The sequence below is a fragment of the Silurus aristotelis genome (assembly GCF_946808225.1).
Source record: "Silurus aristotelis genome assembly, chromosome: 15".
In the NCBI taxonomy this organism is placed as follows: Eukaryota; Metazoa; Chordata; class Actinopteri; order Siluriformes; family Siluridae; genus Silurus; species Silurus aristotelis.
Genome location: NC_139588.1, coordinates 3,410,216 through 3,429,657, shown reverse-complemented (window position 1 = coordinate 3,429,657; position 19,442 = coordinate 3,410,216). Strand labels below are relative to the sequence as shown.

At 33.0% G+C, this 19,442-nt stretch overlaps 1 protein-coding gene and 3 long non-coding RNA genes across 28 annotated transcripts in view; 2 read left to right on the top strand and 2 right to left on the bottom strand.

Annotated features, from left to right (window-relative positions):
- The window catches only part of LOC310738044 (uncharacterized protein), a 387,632-nt gene that overhangs the window by 136,896 nt on the left and 231,294 nt on the right, over positions 1 to 19,442 (bottom strand). The window lies entirely within an intron of this gene.
- On the top strand, positions 3,296 to 5,814 carry LOC310738292. The gene is made up of 3 exons (XR_014537009.1): positions 3,296 to 3,553; positions 4,691 to 4,906; positions 5,221 to 5,814. It is a non-coding gene; the product is annotated as an uncharacterized lncRNA (long non-coding RNA).
- LOC310738314 lies at positions 7,004 to 7,785 on the bottom strand. Its single transcript, XR_014537032.1, has 2 exons — positions 7,411 to 7,785; positions 7,004 to 7,377 (listed from the first exon to the last, which is right to left on the bottom strand). It is a non-coding gene; the product is annotated as an uncharacterized lncRNA (long non-coding RNA).
- On the top strand, positions 9,168 to 10,092 carry LOC310738290. The gene is made up of 2 exons (XR_014537007.1): positions 9,168 to 9,800; positions 9,835 to 10,092. It is a non-coding gene; the product is annotated as an uncharacterized lncRNA (long non-coding RNA).

Sequence of the window (19,442 nt, the reverse complement as noted above, 5' to 3'; positions counted from 1 at the left end):
TAGGGAGTTGGACTGTGGGTAATATAATGACATCACGTGACGTCACGTCAAGCCACGCCCCCACCATTAGTCCAAATAAGCACGAAAAAAAACATGCTCAGAAATGGGCGTGTGATATGTCTAAGTACTCGGCACAGTGGGGGGAGTTGAACCGCGGCTGAATCGAAGACGTCACGTGACGTCACAGGCCACGCCCACCGAGCAAACCTGTTAGCTTACCGTGTCCCTAAACTCGTTTGGACCCGGACGTGTGACACATCAAACCGCTCGGCACGGTCTGGGTAATATCCGGCGGAGTGCCATATCTACGCCGCGTGACGTCACAAGACGTCCTGTGTATGTGTACCAGTGTACACATACACACTGGGCAGGGACTGGTCAGTCTGGCGTGATTGGACACTCGTTCCCAAATCGTTTCGCGTAGCTCAAGTTCCTGAAAGGGAACATCTCTAGGTTACATATGTAACCCTAGTTCCCTAAGGGAACGAGACGCTGCGTCTCTTTGCCACGCCTCCAGCGTCCCTGCAGCGCTTCCTTCTCCCTTACAGAAGCTGCCGCTGGCTTCTCTCATATGCGCTTTATACTCCTGGACGTGACGTCAACTCATCGGTGATGGCCAGCGTCAAATTTTTGACTGATTACACATGTTATTCAGAGCATGAACACTCAAGCGTTCCCAAAGCGTTTCGACGCAGCGTCTCGTGCCCTCAGGGAACTAGGGTTACATACGTAACCTAGAGACTTTTCACTGCATGACGTACTCTGTATGTATGAGTATGTGATACATTTGATTTGATTTGATTTGATTTGATAAATGGACATTTGGTGCAACCCAGATGAGAATGGGTTCCCTCTTGAGTCTGGTTCCAATCAAGGTTTGTTCCTTATGCCATCTAGGGGAGTTTTTCCTTGCCACAGTCGCCACCGGCTTGCTCAACAAACTTACTTATGAAGAACATATTCACTTTTAATCACCAAATTATCTGTGTAAAGCTGCTTAGAGACAATGTTCATTAAAAGCGCAATACAAATATAAATTAATTGAATTGCATTGAATAAAGGGAGATCTTATCTTAATAACAGTTATCCCAGAGGTCAGACTAAAATAATAAGTTAAACTAGAGTTCAGACTAAAATAATAGTTTTAAAATTCAGATTAAAATAATAAGTTATACCAGAGGTCAGAGTAAATTAATAGCAGTTATACCAGAGGTCAGAGTAAATTAATAGCAGTTATACCAGATGTCAGAGTAAATTAATAGCAGTTACACCAGAGATCAGAGTAAATTAATAATAGCAGTTATACCAGAGGTCAGAGTAAATTAATAATAGCAGTTATACCAGAGATCAGAGTAAATTAATAATAGCAGTTATACCAGAGGTCAGAGTAAATTAATAATAGCAGTTATACCAGAGGTCAGAATAAATTATTTACAGTCATACCAGAGATCATTAGAAATTAATAGTAGTTATACCAGAGGTCAAAGTAAATTAATAAGTTATACCATTGTTTGGAGTAAAACAGCAGAAAATCTCAATTTTACTTATACTCTACAAAATGTTGGAGGAAAATAATAGCAGTTATACCAGAGATCAATGTAAATTAATAGCAGTTATACCAGAGGTCAGGGTAACGTTAAAATTAGGCCATTTATACACTAGTTATATGTAAAATTAATAACAGTTATACACTGTAAAGAATATCTGTATATTTAACAGTGATAAACAGTAAAATTGTGACAGTAAAAATCCGTAAACTATAAAATATTTTAAAACTGTACATTTAGTGTGAATTTCCCGTAAATAAATGAATCTGTGAAAACCAGTAATTTGTTTATTGTTTCTCAGAAAAAAATACTTAACAATACCGTAATGCACTATTGCAGTGTTTTTTTTTTAATGGAAGATTTTCATAAAGTTTATAACGGTCAAACAATGATTTTTACATTTATTTGTTGAAAAAAAAAATACAGGTTTTATTTGTTGAATGCAAGTATGATTGTGTTGCTAATGAATGTATGCTATAATATGACATTGTGATTTTTGAAATATTTTCACATAATAATGAATTAAATAGCACTATTAAGAAATCAAAATCACTTTACACTGAATTCATTCTTGATTCACTCCACCTTCACACACTGGTCGTGTTAATAAGCAGTGTACAATGTATTAGAATCATTTTCTTCCTATTTTCCTATTTCCTATTTTTTCCATATTTGAGTAAAATGAAATCTTTACATGTCTTTATCAGTTCCCTTTTGTTTTGTGGTTTTTTATAACAGCATATTCTTCTTCTTTATACTTGAAATAATCTTTTTTATAGATCTTTTATTATTGTTATTAATGGCCCGGCGATATGAAGCGCTGATAACACAAACTACAGATCCCATAATGCAGCGCTTCAGCGCCCTTACCGAACACTAGACTACCTGAGAACATTCCTCACTTGATTCCATCAAGTGAAGCTTCTGTAGATGTATTTAATCCTATTGTACAGTTATTGTGAAACAGCGCCTCACAGTGGCGAAGAGAAAAGTTGATTCTGAAAACCGATGGGATTCTGATTAGATGTTTACTGACACTGCCGGTAAACACGTGTGTCTTATTTGTAGAGCGAATGTGGCTGTAATTAAGGAATTGAATCTAAGACTGAACTAAAAGACAAAACATCAGGAGAAGCTAAAAAACCTGAATGCAGAGCAGAAGATACAGAAAGTAGAAGAGCACTTGTAAAAGATATGTCAGTTTCAGATGAGGATGTTATAAAAATCTGTGACACAGTAAAACAATCTGACTTGTTCTCTGCTTGTCACACAGGACCTATGAGAACTGCTTACTCAAGAGTTCAGTGCTTTAAAGATGTGTTTAAGTATGTTGAACAAAAAAAAGTCTTCCTGGGCAGAGACGAGAACAGAACTGAGAGATTTGCTTATTATGTTCCTGTGCTAAATACTTTGAAGAGTTTTTGGCAAGGTCTCATATCAGTGGATCCTGATCTTTCTAGATAAGATGTTCTCAGTGACTGTTGTGATGGAGACGTGTTTGTGTCAAGCACATTTTTTTTAAAGAAAATCCAAATAGTCTCAAGCTGGTTCTATACCAGGATGCATTTGAAGTAGTGAACCCACTTGGTTCTGCAAAAAAGAAGCACAAGGTTTTGGCTGTGTACTTCTCTCTACTCAACATTCCTCCCTATGCCCGGTGGAATGCTGATCATATGCAACTAGTTTTACTGTGTAGGGAGAAGGATTTTAAGGAATTTGGCCATGACAAAGTTTTTTCAGAACATAATGATGGCAGACAAAACTGTTGTGATGGGAGCTCTCTACTGCATTGCTGGAGACAACCTGGGCTCTCATTGTACTGGGGGTTTTACAGAAAATGTCAGTTCATCAGTGTATTTATGCAGATATTGTCTGTTAACTCGAACTGAATTTCAGGGTGCTGATCCAGCAGTCTGTGGACCTCAGAGGACTCCAGAAACGTATAGATCTGCCACAGAACAGCTGGAAAGAGAAGACGTGTCAGAAGTACAGGGGATAAAGTTCAGGTCTGTGTTTAATTCTTTACAAAACTTTGATGTTCGCACACCTGGCATGCCCCCATGTCTTGGTCATAACATTTTTGAGGGTGTCCTCTCATACGATCTTGCTCTTTACCTCAAATATTTTATTTGCACAAATAAATGGTTCACTTACACAGTTCTGAACAGACGCATCAAGCAATTTAAATACAAAGGAACAGATACTTTATCCAAGCCTTGTGAGGTCAGTCCAAAAACATTAAAACTTAGTGGACAAGCTGTTCAAAGACTTTTACCTCTCATAATTGGAGACAAAGTGCAGAACCCTCAAGATGATGTCTGGCAGTTCACGTTGCAGCTCAAGGACATCGTTGACTTCATTTGTGCTCAGCAAATTTCCAAGGCCCAGGTTACTTATCTGGATGCACTCATCCAAGAATATTTGGAAACCAGAAAGGCATTATTTCCTAATACCAACTTAAAACCTAAACACCATTACTTACCACATTATCCAGTGCTAATCCTAAAATTTGTCCCTCTCATCAGGCTTTGGACGATGCGCTTCGAGAGCAAACACAGTTACTTCAAAAGATGCACAAGGCATCTGAACAATTTCAAAAACCTGTGCTTGACTCTTTCAGAGACACATCAAATGTTCCAGGTCTTCCTTTCTGCTGGGTCAGTCAGTCCTCCAGCATTGCAAATAAAATATGGCTTACCATTTTACTTGGAGCTTTACAGTGAGCAAGTTAAAGACGCAGTCCTACATTTTGGTTTTACTGAAAGGAATACAAAGATTCCAGTTGATGTTCAGTACAATGGCCTTGCTTACAGGAAGGGCCAGTTTTTTGTCATGAAGTATGATGAGTCAGTGGAGTTTGGTGAACTTCTGCTGATTACTGTTAAGGATGAGTCAGCTCTTCATTTTCTCCTGAGAGTTTATGATGCTGAATTGATTTCTTACTACCACATGTACTCAGTAAAAAAAGACACCAGCAGATTAGAGTGCAGACTCATCAGTGAACTGATTAACTTGTGGCCATTGCCATCTTATGTAAAAAAATGTTTACCAGATTATTCCACTGAAACACAGCATCTTGTCAGACTGAATGCCTTAATTTCATTGGACCAGAGACCAAACTCTTTGTGTGTGTGTCTTCACAGATATGGCTGAATCACAGCTGCTAAAGAACATAGGGGATGCGATAGCAGGAGTGCTTCTGGACCTTCCTGATCAACTTGTTAAGTCCGTTGAAGATACTTTGAAAACATTTGGTGCGGCAACCACAGATGATTTAAAGTCCATCACAGAAAACGATTTGCTGCCAGTGTTAAAGCCCATACAAGCCTGAAGACTGGTTGCTTCCTGGACCCAAAATAGTGAGTATTGAACAATGTCACCACACCACCCAATGGCACACTTGTTACCATGGTGTTAAGGTTAGAATATGAATTTTTATGAGTCTAATGATGATGTGATCATCATTATTTCCTCAATAAACAAATGCTGTTATTATGCAATAGGGGGCTGTTTCAAAAATTAATTTTTAAAATGTAATCTGTTAGACAAATTGCATTTAGTTTGTACTATTTTGTGTAACCTTAATGTCTCCAAATGCATCTATACAGTGTGTAGTTTAGCAAAACAGCAAAAGCATTACTCAATGTGTAATACTTTCATATCTTCTTTTTAGTCTCCGGGACTTCAACACCAAAATCTGTGCATTCATCTCCAGTGGTTGTCTTTCCCTCTGCACCATCAATTTCTTCTTCACCAGCGTCATCCACCTCTACATCATCTTCAGGAATCTGTACACCATTAATACCAAACTGCTTAGAGCGATTTGAAATCCCATGGCAGAGGCTCCCTGAGGAGTTAATACAGAACTTGGAAAGACAGAAAAGACCTAGTGCAAGACAACAAAGAGAAATGGTGAGGATCGTGGTCTCTGAAATGATGAAGATTTGCAAGAATCCAACCAAACACAGCATAACAGAGATAGCAAAAAGGATGGTGGCCAGGTATCCAAAGTCTCTGCAAGATGTGATTGATGGCGACGTTATTGGAGCAGGATATCATTCTCTGGTGAAGCAGCTTCAGGCAAGAGTTGAAAATGTCAAGCGACCCGACACACCAAAGGTTATAAAGCACAAAGCAGCATCAGATGATGACGACACAGACGAAATACCTACCGAACAAAAAACAAGTGTTCAACACACCTATGGATGAATTAGCTGGGAGCCAAAGCATTTGCCACTCTCAGAGACTGTGGAGAGTCAGCTTGAAAAAAAAAGAAGAAATAAAGATATTTAAGAAGAACTACAGTAAAGATGTTGTGAAAGAACTAGTCAAGTGCACCTATTACACCCAGCGTAAAGACCTCAACAAAGGGGCAAGCATCCGGAACCTATGCCAGGAATGGCCCTTTCTCTTCAATTAAGTTGGTATGCCAGCACATTTCCAAGAGCTGACTGGTGTGAATCTGATGGAAACCTTTCTTGCCAATGTAGACAAAAAAGGGGCATGTCTGTTAAAGTTCCTGAGATATGTTGATGCACAAAAAAGCAAATGAGTCCAGAACGCTCTTCTCAAGCTTCAGACTGAAAGAGGTCAGTCCAGTGGTTGCTCCCAAGAACTCATTGAGATGCTGCTTCTTTTACTGGCTCATTTTGATGAGAAGGAAGAGCTTCTGTTCCACTGTGTTGAGACGACAAGCCTTACATAGGATGTTCAGATGGAGAAAGTGCCACCAACACCCTTCATTATTGTTTGTGGTGGGTAAATAGAGCAACTGTTTTTTCTGATGTAACTGCAATGTTATTGTACTCGTGGCTTGTTTAGTTTTGTTCTATCATTTCCCACAATTTGTATAACATTTTATGTAGTCCAGAGGACTTCAATACATTCAGTCATTTCTTCATTCTCACACACATTCGCTAGCTTACGTACTGAAACACTGGCTAACACAAGCTCAGAAGCTCAGCCAGTAAGATCATTCATCCTATGATGGATGTAACTATTGAAGATGGATCCTGACTTATTTGGTAATAAAAAAGAACTAAAGTCCGGCTTTATTAATTATTGTGCCAAATATAGCATCCAAAAAAGAAACTTTACCAACTTATTTTATTATACATTAGGGCTGGGCGATATGGCCTAAAAAGAAAATCCCCGATTTTTTCACAAAAAATCCGATTTGCGATTTGAATAGATTTTTTTTCCCTGCTTAAAATCAATCTGCATATGACAAAGAAAATGTTCAAAAAAAGTTTTAACTTTATTAAATAATGTTTATTTACCCTTCTGGGATTATAACCCACTTTGGGTTAAAGTGCAATCAGAAACAACAAGCCAAAAATACAAGATGGCAAGCTCTGCTATTGTAAATTGTGAAAATAGAATGTAACATAACATAAAATGAGCAAACCTACAAAGAAAAATGTTTTATGAGTGTTTAAATGTGGAACATGATTAAAAATGCACCTGAGGTTTGGAGTGATTTTGCCTTTTACTTTTCTCCAAAACTCCACAGTAAAATGAGATTAAATTTAACAGAGTAATAGACAGGGACACTGTAAATAAAAAGAATTTGAAAGTTTGAGCAAACCTATAAAGAAAAATGTTTTATGAGTGTTTAAATGTGGAACATGGTAAAAATGCAGTGATGCTTGGAGAGATTTTGCCTTTACTTTTCTTAAAAACTCCACAGTAAAATGAGTTGAAATGTGAAATAAGAATATAATAGACAGGGAGACTCTAAATAAGAACTATTTAAAAGATTGAGTAAACCTCAAAAAAATGTTTTATGAGTGTTTGAACATGGTGATTTAAATGCTCTGATTTTCTGTTTCTTAACGGAAACGCCGTTCTGAAGCGTCTTTACATGTATTTTGACCGCTCCCACCACCCGTACCGTAAGTGTACGATTAGACGCGAAACAATAAACAAAGTGCGGCTGCTTAACCGCAGTCCTGTGCTGCCGCTGTCTTGTTCATGTCGTAGGATCCTACATCTCTCCACTCGACAGCATTTCTCTGTTTGAGGTGCTGCAGTAAATTGGTGGTACTGCTACCTTTGCTTGCAACAGCCTTCAAACACACTTTGCAGCGGGGTGTGTGTGAGTGTGTGTGTGTGTGCTGTGTCTGACGCAGCAAAACCGAACCAATTCCAAATTACAGATGACACTGTGCCTTTCTTGGGAACGAGTTCTTCTCTGCTCGCTGCCATGTTGTTTGTGTATCTCTATGGCAAAGGGGAGGGGGGAGTTTGTTCGTTCGGAAGCGAGCTGTTCAGCACAAATGTGTCTATAAAACTGTACAACATTGAAAGACAAACTAAAGATCTAATATGTTCTGAGTCACTTTTATCTCCTACTTTTATTTTATTCAGGATCTGAAGATAATTTATATAGTGACACCTAGGGGTGGTTGGTGGTAAGACAGAATAGGGACATCTCCACCAGAATAGAAAAACCTGACAAAAATGTAGCTCTCTAAACTTGTGTATTTCTGATAATAAAGATGATTTTTGAAACCAAAAATTCCAAAAGAAATGTCTGACATAAAATTGTGATCTTAATGTATTTAGAAATGGCTGTCCCCACGTGTAACCACATAGTCAGCAGTCCTCACTATGTAGTAAATACAAGTGTGTGTGTGTGTGTGTGTGTGTGTGTGTCAAGAATGTTTGTACCAGTCTATAGCAACGATGAGATGACTGGTAATGATAAAATGAACAGTTGGAACAGGCAGTGTAAAGATGTTGTCCACATGGCAGTGTGAAGGGAAAAAATACAAGCAAAAGCTCAGCACGGTTCCGGTAAAAACCTTCTGGAACAAACTACTGCAGCTCAGCCCCAGCGCTCCTGGACCCTGTCTCCCAGACTAGTGACTCCCAAAAGCTAGACTGCTCGTAGGAGATGAAAATGCCAAAAAGATACTCTCTGAGAGAGGAAAGAAAATGAAACATGCTGTGCAAAACTCACTTCCGATTCATCTACGCGTTCTCGAGCACTAACTATGTGGATTTTTTTATGTCCCCGAACCCTAATATCTCGACCACAAGGGGGCGCAAATTTACCACTTATGAGTTTCAGGCACAGTGCCGCGCAGCCGCAGAAGAACTCGAGGAAGTGGAGGGGAAATCAAGCCTTACAGATGCTATGTTGGAAGAGGAGGCACAGGAGTGTAGGACACTTTTCAGAGCTGTGTGTCACAGTGAAATCACTGGTTATCTTTTTCTAAAAATGAACTACACCCCGCACGTTTTGTGTGATTTTGTGAGCGATCTTGTGTTTGTAATGTTGGAGAATATAATAAAGGTTTGTATGGAGAATGGACGGTGGTTGTATTGTATACTGGTAAATCTCTGCTGTTAGTTAGTACACATATGCCTTTTGTTGTTAACAAACATGTATGTGTGAGGAATCCACCCTGCCACGCCCCCTTCGGCGGCTGTCATTGCCTTCGCTTTCTCTAAAGCTCCGGGCTTCAATCATGCACACCTGGGGCTCGTTATTCACTCATCCCCAGCTCCAATATAAACCCCTCATTCACCCACACTCCCTGTCTGTTACTGTTCCTACATGTTGCTATGTGATGGGGTTTAGTTCTTGTTTGCTCGCCTTTGTATTGTTGTAAAGGCTTGTATTTGATGAATGTACTCACTTCCTTTAGTAGACTTTAGCAGCTGGATTTAGAACAAGCTGAAAGTGTTTCATGGTCTTTTTAGGAAGACCTATACAAAGATCATTACAATTACATTTATAAAAAAATCATTACAATGTTTTCTCAGGTCATGTTTTCACATAAGTTCTTTGAGTGCACACGTCAGTATGGTAGAAAGCTGATTATGTCTTTCACATTGTTGTTTCAGTAAAATGATGGCTAAAATATCATCTTTTGACCATGTATTTCACTTAAAGTTCTTTAGTGTCTGCAGAAAAGGCAGGTGTTTGAAGGTGCAGTCACTGGTGTGGAAGAAGACCAGGTTTGCAAGCAATATCCTATAAATAAGCCATTCTTGTTTATTTATTTATTTATTTATTTGAGAATGCAATGCACTTCTGTAGATAATAAGCCTTTAAGATAAAACTTTATTTGTGGGGAAATTTTCAAAAAGTTGTGTAGAAAGAAAGAAAGAAGAGTAAATAAAACTTATTTTTCTTCTATACTTTATATTAAATGATTATAGATTTATGGGTGTTTTTGTAAGAAATATTATATAATACATCATATACATATTATATACATCCAGGTGTGTGTGTGTGTGTGTGTGTGTGTGTGTGTGTGTGTGTGTGTGTATGCAGGCACTAAAGATGGCACTGATCCCATACTGGGTTGATCACCTGATACTAGTAAGAAATGGAGATCAGATCAGAGAGAAAATAAAGAATGGATTGGGTCTGATCCTGTAGCATAAAGATAGAAACTCTATTAAATACTGACTAAAGGACAAAGTAATACATGTGATTTGGACTCCTTCTGCTCTGGGCTTTTTCACATCAACTCCTCAGATCCTGTAGATAAACGTGTTCTCGGTTTGCAGACACGGAAATGCAGGAACACTGGAGTCTTTACACACAATTGTTCATCACCAGTAAACACTAGAAGAGAAAGAAGTGAATCAGTAACAGAAAACTAGAAGGAGGTGTTTGATGATCAGCAGCAGGTAAATATATATTACCTGCTAAAAGCAGCAAAAACTCTTGTTTATCTTCTCATTTAGTGAGAACAATGTAGTAAATAACGCTGATGGAGCAAAGAAAAAAGCTAAGGTAGTAAATAACGATAATGTAGTAAAAAAACGCTGATGAAGTAAATAACGCTGATGTAGTAAATAACAATAATTTAGTAAATAACGCTGATGTAGTAAATAACGCTAATGTAGTAAATAACGCTGATGGAGCAAAAAAAAAGCTAATGTAGTGAATAACGCTAATGTAGTAAATAACGCTAATGTAGTAAATAATGCTAATGTAGTAAATAACGCTAACGTAGTAAATAATGCTAATGTAGTAAATAACGCTAACGTAGTAAATAACACAAATGTAGTAAATAATGCTAATGTAGTAAATAACACTAATGTAGTAAATAACACTAATGTAGTAAAAAAAAAGCTAATGTAGTAAATAACACTAATGTAGTAAATAACGCTAATGTAGTAAAAAAAAAAAGCTAATGTAGTAAATAACACTAATGTAGTAAATAACGCTAATGTAGTAAATAATGCTAATGTAGTAAATAACGCTGACGTAGTAAATAACACTAATGTAGTAAATAACGCTGATGGAGCAAAAAAATAAGCTAAGGTAGTAAATAACGCTGATGTAGTAAATAACGATAATGTAGTAAATAACACTAATGTAGTAAATAACGCTAATGTAGTAAAAAAAACGCTAATGTAGTAAATAACGCTAATGTAGTAAATAACACTAATGTAGTAAATAACGCTAATGTAGTAAATAACGCTAAATAACACTTATGTAGTAAATAACGCTAAATAACACTAATGTAGTAAATAACGCTAATGTAGTAAATAACGCTAATGTAGAAAATAACGCTGATGGAGCAAAAAAAAAGCTAACGTGGTAAATAACGCTAATGTAGAAAATAACGCTAATGTAGTAAATAACGCTAAATAACACTAATGTAGTAAATAACGCTAATGTAGTAAATAACGCTGATGGAGCAAAAAAAGCTAACGTAGTAAATAACACTAATGTAGTAAATAACGCTGATGGAGCAAAAAAAGCTAACATAGTAAAAAACGCTAATGTAGTAACTAACGCTAATGTAGTAAATAACGCTAATGTAGAAAATAATGTAGTAAATAACACTAATGTAGTAAATAACGCTAATGTAGTAAAAAAAACGCTAATGTAGTAAAAAACCGCTAATGTAGAAAAATAACGCTGGTGGAGCAAAAAAAGCTAACATAGTAAAAAACGCTAATGTAGTAACTAACGCTAATGTGGTAAATAACGCTAATGTAGAAAATAATGTAGTAAATAACGCTAATGTAGTAAATAACGCTAATGTAGTAAAAAAACGCTAATGTAGTAAATAACGCTAATGTAGTAAATAACGCTGGTGGAGCAAAAAAAGCTAACATAGTAAAAAACGCTAATGTAGTAACTAACGCTTATGTAGTAAATAACGCTAATGTAGAAAATAATGTAGTAAATAACGCTAATGAAGTAAAAAAACGCTAATGTAGTAAATAACGCTAATGTAGTAAAAAAACGCTAATGTAGTAAATAACGCTAATGTAGTAAAAAAACGCTAATGTATTAAATAACTTTAATGTAGTAAATAACACTGATGTAGTAAATAACGCTAATGTAGAAAATAACGCTGATGGAGCAAAAAAAAGCTAACATAGTAAATAATGCTAATGTAGTAAAAAAACGCTGATGTAGTAAATAACGCTAATGTAGTAAATAGCGCTGATGGAGCAAAAAAAAAAGCTAACGTAGTAAATAACACTAATGTAGTAAATAACGCTAATGTAGTAAATAACGCTAAATAACACTAATGCAGTAAATAACGCTGATGGAGCAAAAAAAAGCTAATGTAGTAAATAACGCTGATGTAGTAAATAACGCGGATGTAGTAAATAACGATAATGTAGTAAATAACACTAATATAGTAAATAACACTAATGTAGTAAATAACACTAATGTAGAAAATAACGCTGATGGAGCAAAAAAAGCTAACGTGGTAAATAACGCTAATGTAGTAAATAACACTAATGTAGTAAATAACACTAATGTAGTAAATAACACTGATGTAGAAAATAACGCTGATGGAGCAAAAAAAGCTAACGTGGTAAATAACGCTAATGTAGTAAATAACACTAATGTAGTAAATAACACTAATGTAGTAAATAACATTAATGTAGTAAATAACACTAATGTAGTAAATAACGCTGATGGAGCAAAAAAAGCTAACGTATTAAATAATGCTAATGTAGTAAATAACAGTAATGTAGTAAATAACACTGATGTAGTAAATAACGCTGATGTAGTAAATAACATTAATGTAGTAAATAACGCTAATGTAGTAAATAACGCTAATGTAGTAAATAACTCTAATGTAGTAAATAACGCTGATGTAGTAAATAATGTAGTAAATAACGTAGTAAATAATGTAGTAAATAACACGGATGTAGTAAATAACGTCAATGTAGTAAATAACGCTAATGTAGTAAATAACTCTAATGTAGTAAATAACGCTGATGTAGTAAATAAAACTAATGTAGTAAATAACGCTGATGTAGTAAATAACGCTGATGTATTAAATAACGTTGATGTAGTAAATAACGCTAATGTAGTAAATAACACTAATGTAGTTAATAACGCTGATGTAGTAAATAACACTGATGTAGTAAATAACATTAATGTAGTAAATAACACTGATGTAGTAAATAACGCTAATGTAGTAAATAACTCTAATGTAGCAAATAACGCTGATGTATTAAATAACGCTGATGTAGTAAATAATGTAGTAAATAACGTAGTAAATAATGTAGTAAATAACACTGATGTAGTAAATAACGTCAATGTAGTAAATAACGCTAATGTAGTAAATAACTCTAATGTAGTAAATAACGCTGATGTAGTAAATAAAACTAATGTAGTAAATAATGCTGATGTAGTAAATAACGCTGATGTATTAAATAACGCTGATGTAGTAAATAACACTGATGTAGTAAATAACGCTAATGTAGTAAATAACACTAATGTAGTAAATAACGCTGATGTAGTAAATAACACTGATGTAGTAAATAACGCTGATGTAGTAAATAACATTAATGTAGTAAATAACACTGATGTAGTAAATAACTCTAATGTAGTAAATAACACTGATGTAGTAAATAAAACTAATGTAGTAAATAACGCTGATATAGTAAATAACGCTGATGTAGTAAATAACGCTGATGTAGTAAATAATGTAGTAAATAACACTGATGTAGTAAATAACGTCAATGTAGTAAATAACACTAATGTAGTAAATAACACTGATGTAGTAAATATCGCTAATGTAGTAAATAACACTAATGTAGTAAATAACGCTAATGTATTAAATAACGCTAATGTAGTAAATAATGTAGTAAATAACACTGATGTAGTAAATAACACTAATGTAGTAAATAACATTAATGTAGTAAATAACACTGATGTAGTAAATAACACTGATGTAGTAAATAAAACTAATGTAGTAAATAACGCTGATATAGTAAATAACGCTGATGTATTAAATAACGCTGATGTAGTAACTAATGTAGTAAATAACGCTGATGTATTAAATAACGCTGATGTAGTAAATAATGTAGTAAATAACACTGATGTAGTAAATAACGTCAATGTAGTAAATAACACTAATGTAGTAAATAACATTAATGTAGTAAATAACACTGATGTAGTAAATAACGCTAATGTAGTAAATAACACTAATGTAGTAAATAACGCTAATGTATTAAATAACGCTAATGTAGTAAATAATGTAGTAAATAACACTGATGTAGTAAATAACACTAATGTAGTAAATAACATTAATGTAGTAAATAACACTGATGTAGTAAATAACGCTAATGTAGTAAATAACACTGATGTAGTAAATAACATTAATGTAGTAAATAACACTGATGTAGTAAATAACGCTAATGTAGTAAATAACACTAATGTAGTAAATAACTCTAATGTAGTAAATAATGTAGTAAATAACACTGATGTAGTAAATAACACTGAGGTAGTAAATAACACTAATGTAGTAAATAATGTAAATAACGCTAATGTAGTAATTAACACTAATGTAGTAAATAACATTAATGTAGTAAATAACACTGATGTAGTAAATAACATTAATGTAGTAAATAAAACTAATGTAGTAAATAACGCTAATGTGCTAAATAACACCAATGTAGTAAATAACGCTAATGTATTAAATAACGCTAATGTAGTAAATGATGTAGTAAATAACGCTGATGTAGTAAATAACACTGATGTAGTAAATAACGCTAATGTAGTAAATAAAACTAATGTAGTAAATAACGCTAATGTGCTAAATAACACCAATGTAGTAAATAACGCTAATGTAGTAAATGATGTAGTAAATAACGCTGATGTAGTAAATAACACTGATGTAGTAAATAACGCTAATGTAGTAAATAAAACTAATGTAGTAAATAACGCTAATGTGCTAAATAACACCAATGTAGTAAATAACGCTAATGTATTAAATAACACTAATGTAGTAAATAATGTAGTAAATAACACTGATGTAGTAAATAACGCTAATGTAGTAAATAACACTAATGTAGTAAATAATGTAGTAAATAACACTGATGTAGTAAATAACGCTAATGTAGTAAATAACACTAATGTAGTAAATAACATTAATGTAGTAAATAACGCTAATGTAGTAAATAATGTAGTAAATAATGTAGTAAATAACACTGATGTAGTAAATAACGCTAATGTAGTAAATAACACTAATGTAGTAAATAACATTAATGTAGTAAATAACGCTAATGTAGTAAATAATGTAGTAAATAACACTGATGTAGTAAATAACACTGATGTAGTAAATAACACTGACGTAGTAAATAACACTGATGTAGTAAATAACGCTAATGTAGTAAATAATGTAGTAAATAACACTGATGTAGTAAATAACACTAATGTAGTAAATAACACTGATGTAGTAAATAACACTGATGTAGTAAATAACACTAATGTAGTAAATAACACTGATGTAGTAAATAACACTAATGTAGTAAATAACATTGATGTGGTAAATAACACTGATGTAGTAAATAACACTGATGTGGTAAATAACACTAATGTAGTAAATAACGCTGATGTAGTAAATAACGCTAATGTAGTAAATAACACTAATGTAGTAAATAACGCTAATGTAGTAAATAACGCTAATGTAGTAAATAACGCTGATGTAGTAAATAACGCTGATGTAGTAAATAAAACTAATGTAGTAAATAACGCTGATGTAGTAAATAACTCTAATGTAGTAAATAACGCTGATGTAGTAAATAAAACTAATGTAGTAAATAACGCTGATGTATTAAATAACGCTGATGTAGTAAATAATGTAGTAAATAACACGGATGTAGTAAATAACACTAATGTAGTAAATAACACTGATGTAGTAAACAACGCTGATGGAGTAAATAACACTGATGTAGTAAATACGCTAATGTAGTAAATAACGCTGATGTAGTAAATAACACTGATGTAGTAAATAACAATAATGTAGTAAATAACACTGATGTAGTAAATAACGCTAATGTAGTAAATAATGTAGTAAATAACACTGATGTAGTAAATAACACTAATGTAGTAAATAACACTAATGTAGTAAATAACACTGATGTAGTAAATAACACTAATGCAGTAAATAACACTGATGTAGTAAATAACACTGATGTAGTAAATAACACTGATGTGGTAAATAACACTAATGTAGTAAATAACGCTGATGTAGTAAATAACAATAATGTAGTAAATAACACTGATGTAGTAAATAACGCTAATGTAGTAAATAACTCTAATGTAGTAAATAACGCTGATGTAGTAAATAACTCTAATGTAGTAAATAACGCTGATGTAGTAAATAAAACTAATGTAGTAAATAACGCTAATGTGCTAAATAACACCAATGTAGTAAATAACGCTAATGTAGTAAATGATGTAGTAAATAACGCTGATGTAGTAAATAACACTGATGTAGTAAATAACGCTAATGTAGTAAATAAAACTAATGTAGTAAATAACGCTAATGTGCTAAATAACACCAATGTAGTAAATAACGCTAATGTATTAAATAACACTAATGTAGTAAATAATGTAGTAAATAACACTGATGTAGTAAATAACGCTAATGTAGTAAATAACACTAATGTAGTAAATAATGTAGTAAATAACACTGATGTAGTAAATAACGCTAATGTAGTAAATAACATAATGTAGTAAATAACATTAATGTAGTAAATAACGCTAATGTAGTAAATAATGTAGTAAATAATGTAGTAAATAACACTGATGTAGTAAATAACGCTAATGTAGTAAATAACACTAATGTAGTAAATAACATTAATGTAGTAAATAACGCTAATGTAGTAAATAATGTAGTAAATAACACTGATGTAGTAAATAACACTGATGTAGTAAATAACACTGACGTAGTAAATAACACTGATGTAGTAAATAACGCTAATGTAGTAAATAATGTAGTAAATAACACTGATGTAGTAAATAACACTAATGTAGTAAATAACACTGATGTAGTAAATAACACTAATGTAGTAAATAACACTGATGTAGTAAATAACACTAATGTAGTAAATAACACTGATGTAGTAAATAACACTAATGTAGTAAATAACATTGATGTGGTAAATAACACTGATGTAGTAAATAACACTGATGTGGTAAATAACACTAATGTAGTAAATAACGCTGATGTAGTAAATAACGCTAATGTAGTAAATAACACTAATGTAGTAAATAACGCTAATGTAGTAAATAACGCTAATGTAGTAAATAACGCTGATGTAGTAAATAACGCTGATGTAGTAAATAAAACTAATGTAGTAAATAACGCTGATGTAGTAAATAACTCTAATGTAGTAAATAACGCTGATGTAGTAAATAAAACTAATGTAGTAAATAACGCTGATGTATTAAATAACGCTGATGTAGTAAATAATGTAGTAAATAACACGGATGTAGTAAATAACACTAATGTAGTAAATAACACTGATGTAGTAAATAACGCTGATGGAGTAAATAACACTGATGTAGTAAATACGCTAATGTAGTAAATAACGCTGATGTAGTAAATAACACTGATGTAGTAAATAACAATAATGTAGTAAATAACACTGATGTAGTAAATAACGCTAATGTAGTAAATAATGTAGTAAATAACACTGATGTAGTAAATAACACTAATGTAGTAAATAACACTAATGTAGTAAATAACACTGATGTAGTAAATAACACTAATGCAGTAAATAACACTGATGTAGTAAATAACACTGATGTAGTAAATAACACTGATGTAGTAAATAACACTGATGTGGTAAATAACACTAATGTAGTAAATAACGCTGATGTAGTAAATAACAATAATGTAGTAAATAACACTGATGTAGTAAATAACGCTAATGTAGTAAATAACTCTAATGTAGTAAATAACGCTGATGTAGTAAATAACTCTAATGTAGTAAATAACGCTGATGTAGTAAATAAAACTAATGTAAATAACGCTGATGTAGTAAATAACGCTGATGTATTAAATAACGCTGATGTAGTAAATAATGTAGTAAATAACACTGATGTAGTAAATAACACTAATGTAGTAAATAACACTGATGTAGTAAATAACACTAATGTAGTAAATAACACTAATGTAGTAAATAACGCTGATGTAGTAAATAACGCTGATGTAGTAAATAACGCTGATGTAGTAAATAACACTGATGTAGTAAATAACGCTAATGTAGTAAATAACACTGATGTAGTAAATAACACTAATGTAGTAAAAAACGCTGATGTAGTAAATAACACTAATGTAGTAAATAACATTAATGTAGTAAATAACGCTAATGTAGTAAATAATGTAGTAAATAACACTGATGTAGTAAATAACACTAATGTAGTAAATAACACTAATGTAGTAAATAACACTGATGTGGTAAATAACACTGATGTAGTAAATAACGCTGATGTGGTAAATAACACTGATGTGGTAAAGAACACTAATGTAGTAAATAACACTGATGTGGTAAATAACACTGATGTAGTAAATAACACTGATGTGGTAAATAACACTAATGTGGTAAATAACGCTGATGTAGTAAATAACACTAATGTAGTAAATAACACTGATGTAGTAAATAACGCTAATGTAGTAAATAACTCTAATGTAGTAAATAACGCTGATGTAGTAAATAAAACTAATGTAGTAAATAACGCTGATGTAGTAAATAACGCTGATGTAGTAAATAACGCTGATGTAGTAAAGAATGTAGTAAATAACACTGATGTAGTAAATAACACTAATGTAGTAAATAACACTGATGTAGTAAATAACGCTAATGTAGTAAATAACGCTAATGTAGTAAATAACGCTAATGTAGTAAATAACGCTGATGTAGTAAATAACACTGATGTAGTAAATAACGCTGATGTAGTAAAGAATGTAGTAAATAACACTGATGTAGTAAATAACACTAATGTAGTAAATAACACTGATGTAGTAAATAACGCTAATGTAGTAAATAACACTGATGTAGTAAATAACACTAATGTAGTAAAAAACGCTGATGTAGTAAATAACACTAATGTAGTAAATAACATTAATGTAGTAAATAACGCTAATGTAGTAAATAATGTAGTAAATAACACTGATGTAGTAAATAACACTAATGTAGTAAATAACACTAATGTAGTAAATAACACTGATGTGGTAAATAACACTGATGTAGTAAATAACGCTGATGTGGTAAATAACACTGATGTGGTAAAGAACACTAATGTAGTAAATAACACTGATGTAGTAAATAACACTGATGTGGTAAATAACACTGATGTAGTAAATAACACTGATGTGGTAAATAACACTAATGTGGTAAATAACGCTGATGTAGTAAATAACACTAATGTAGTAAATAACACTGATGTAGTAAATAACGCTAATGTAGTAAATAACGCTGATGTAGTAAATAAAACTAATGTAGTAAATAACGCTGATGTAGTAAATAACGCTGATGTAGTAAATAACGCTGATGTAGTAAAGAATGTAGTAAATAACACTGATGTAGTAAATAACACTAATGTAGTAAATAACACTGATGTAGTAAATAACGCTAATGTAGTAAATAACGCTAATG